This window comes from Lucilia cuprina, chromosome 5 (genome assembly GCF_022045245.1).
Source record: "Lucilia cuprina isolate Lc7/37 chromosome 5, ASM2204524v1, whole genome shotgun sequence".
Classification (NCBI taxonomy): Eukaryota; Metazoa; Arthropoda; class Insecta; order Diptera; family Calliphoridae; genus Lucilia; species Lucilia cuprina.
The window spans coordinates 54888389-54892312 of NC_060953.1; the positions used below are offsets into that span (position 1 = coordinate 54888389).

General features: G+C 32.1%; 1 long non-coding RNA gene across 1 annotated transcript in view; it reads right to left on the bottom strand.

The window, feature by feature from the left end:
• Window positions 1–2941: 2941 nt before the first annotated feature.
• Window positions 2942–3924, bottom strand: part of LOC124420351 — a 94548-nt gene continuing 93565 nt past the window's right edge. The window contains exon 3 of the long non-coding RNA XR_006941138.1: window positions 2942–3056. This is a non-coding gene — a long non-coding RNA (uncharacterized LOC124420351). The remainder of the gene's footprint in view (window positions 3057–3924) is intronic.

Here is a 3924-nt window from a genome sequence, read left to right on the forward strand (position 1 = left end):
CTTGCCGTATTTTAATTTTATTTTTAAAAACAATTTATGTCTGTTTTAATTTAAAATATTATGAGTATTTTGTTTTTATTTTATTTCGTTCTTTTTTGGCAACATTCAGAATCGGCTGCTTAAGATGAAAACAAAAAAAATTTGAAAATAAAGAGCAGACAACTCAAACATTTTTATTGAAATTGTCTAAAAGTTTTGAATATTTTTGTGGCAACGCTTTCGTTTTCGTAATGTTGTTGTGTTTTCATCAAAATCGTCAACGTAATAAGAACAAACATGCAACATGTGTTTAATGTGTCATTCTGTTGACATTTAAAGGGTTGACAGAATATGTTTGTGTTTCGGTTTTTTCATACGTTGCCTGGCGTTTAGTTTATGTGACAATTATTTTCAATTAATGGCGATTTATTTATGTTGCAGACAAATAAATAAATTTAAAAAATATTTAAAACTAAATTTTTGAATATTAGGGAGAAGTAAAATTTTTTGATTTGAAGGCATATTTGGGTTGAATTCTATATTCTGGAATGTAGTATAGACTACAAACTTTAGTCTGTACTATAGACAATAATCGTTGCATGAGGACATGCAAGGATTTATGTACTATAATCTGAAATATAGTCTGGACCCTAGTCTAAACTGTAGTCTGGACTATAGTCAAAACAATAGTCTGGATTAGAGTCTAAACTATAGTATAGTCTAAACTATAGTCTAATCTATAGTCTGGACTATAGTCTAAACTATAATCTGGACTATAATCTGGACTATAGTCTAAACTATAGTCTGGACTATAGTCTGGAATATAGTCTGGACTATAGTCTGGACTATATTCTGGACTAAAGTCTGGACTATATTCTGGACTATATTCTAGACAATAGTCTGGACTATAGTCTGAACAATAGTCTGGACTATAGTATGGACTATAGTCTGGACAATAGTCTGGACTATAGTCTGGACAATAGTCTGGACTATAGTCTGGATAATAGTCTGGACTATAGTCTGTACTATAGTCTGGACAATAGTCTGGACTATAGTCTGCTGCTTAAGATGAAAACTAAAGTCTGGACTATATTCTGGACTATATTCTAGACAATAGTCTGGACTATAGTCTGGACTATAGTCTGGACAATAGTCTGGACTATAGTCTGGACAATAGTCTGGACTATTGTCTGGACAATAGTCTGGACTATAGTCTGGACAATAGTCTGGACTATAGTCTGGACAATAGTCTGGACTATAGTCTGGACTATAGTCTGGACAATAGTCTGGACTATAGTCTGGACAATAGTCTGGACTATAGTCTGGACAATAGTCTGGACAATAGTCTGGACTATAGTCTGGACAATAGTCTGGACTATAGTCTGGACAATAGTCTGGACTATAGTCTGGACAATAGTCTGTACTATAGTCTGGGCAATAGTCTGGACTATAGTCTGGACAATAGTCTGGACTATAGTCTGGACAGACTATAGTCTGGACTATAATCTGGACTATGGTCTGGACTATAATCTGGACTACAGTCTGGACTATAATCTGGACTACAGTCTGGACTATAATCTGGACTATAGTCTGGACTATAGTCTGGACAATAGTCTGGACTATAGTCTGGACTATAGTCTGGACTATAGTCTGGACTATAGTCTGGACTATAGTCTGGACTATAGTCTGGACTATAGTCTGGACTATAGTCTGGACTATAGTCTGGACTATAGTCTGGACTATAGTCTGGACTATAGTCTGGACTATAGTCTGGACTATAGTCTGGACTATAGTCTGGACTATAGTCTGGACTAGTCTGGACTATAGTTTGGACTATATTCTGGACTATAGTTTGGACTATATTCTGGACTATAGTCTGGACTATGGACCAAACTATAGTCTGGACTATGGTCTGGACTACATTCTAAGCTATAGTCTGAACTATAGTCTGGGGTATATTCAAAACTACAGTCTGGGGTAAAGTCGAAACTACAGTTTAAGCTATAGTCTGGGGTATAGTCTTAACTATAATCTATTGTTTGGGCTATAGTCTGTACTATAGTCTAGATAATAGTGTGTACTATAGTCTTAACTGTAGCGTTTACTATAACATGAACCATAGTCTAATCTATAACCTTAATAAAAGTATAACCCATAGTCTGGATTTTAGTCTAGTTAAAAGTCTAAACTATTGCTTAAATTACAGTCAGAACTATAGTTGAATTTTAGTTATTTAATATAGTTAATTGTCTGATATATATATTTATGTAATCTGATTCATATATTACAAAATTTTCTAAATTTGTAAACAGTTATCATACAAATATATGCAACCACTTTGTTATACAAAACATTTTTATTACGTTCATTATTTACCACCATCTCGTTAATCTTCTGCCGGCTAAAACAAAATATAATTTATTAGTTAACAACAGGTATTAACAAATTTCGATTTTTTTCTTCAGTTAAATATTTACTATACACTAAAATAAAATTATGATCATAATAAATGTAAACATTTATATGTATAAACATTTACAGGCTACTCGAGACTCTCGAAAGTCAAAACAAAATATAAATAAATATGAAAAACAAAAACCGTATTGAAATGTAATCAACATAAATTTTAGCTAAAGAAATCTGAATTTGGTCATAAATTTTATCACACAAACTACAAATAAAAACGTTAAATGGTGGCATTTAGCTGGCGGTGTTTGTTGTTTAATCGGAAAGTAAAAAATTTTGAAAATTAAACAATATTTTATGTAAAAAAGCAGAAGAAGAAAAGAGAATTTTCTAAAGGACATTTTGGAGAACTACAGAATTGCAAATTATCATTTTCCTTGAAACACATTAAGATCAAATACCACCGATTAAACAACATTTGTTATTTGAAAATATAATTCTCATAAAATCGAAATTTCTTTTCATTCAAAATCGAAACATATAAATTGCAAATACTTGCGCAATTGGTCCATATTTTAGCAGCTTTCTTTTCGGACGATACTAAGCTTCCATTGAATTTATGAAATTTTCTCTTATACCGTTTTGTATGATGATACAGCCCCCTAGGGATCCTATTAAATAAAAAAAACAACGTGGAAAGATTTTATAAAAAACAGTGAAGTATATAGGAAAACTTCCAAGTGTTGCAAACATTTAACAATGGGCGTTTAGACGATCTCACAACATAAACTCTGTAAAATCTAACGAATCTCTAGCAACATGTTTGTGTAAGCTGTGCGTCGTTAAGGAATTTAATGTAGCAGCCGTCATTATTGACATACAACGCCGCCGCTTTGGCTGTTTGATATGCAATGGACACAAACAAATCCACACACACACACACACGAATATATAGCTTTGCCCCGTAGGCTTGCACGTGTTCAACGTTACTTTTATCCATTTAAATTGTTCTTATTCCCAAGTTTTCATATCTAGTAGTAGTTCCTTTTAAATTTGGGTGTAGTCTTTTTGGTTTCGCTGTGTAAATAAGGACACTACACAAGACGTATGCTCATACGTGTGTCATGCAATTAAAGCATTCATATGAAAAACAAAATGAAATTATTGTTACAGTTTGCTATTTTTTGTTTAAAGCCTTAGAAATGTATTAGATTTTAATATTGTACATCATTAAGTATGTTTATCAAAATGTGTCTCTTGGGAATTAACGACTTAATTCTCTTTTTGGTATAAGTATTAGAAATATTAATGTATTGTATTAAGCCTTTAGCAGTATATCATTTTTGAAAGATTGCATATAGGGCAATTTTTAAAACTTGATTACTTGCAGCTATAAAAGTAGCTCGCAAATCTTTAATCTATTCTAGTATTTAGTCTAGTCTCTAGTATAGTCTATAGTCTAGTCTATAGTCTAGTCTATAGTCTAGTCTATAGTCTAGTCTATAGTCTAGTCTATAGTCTAGTCTATAGTCTAGTCTA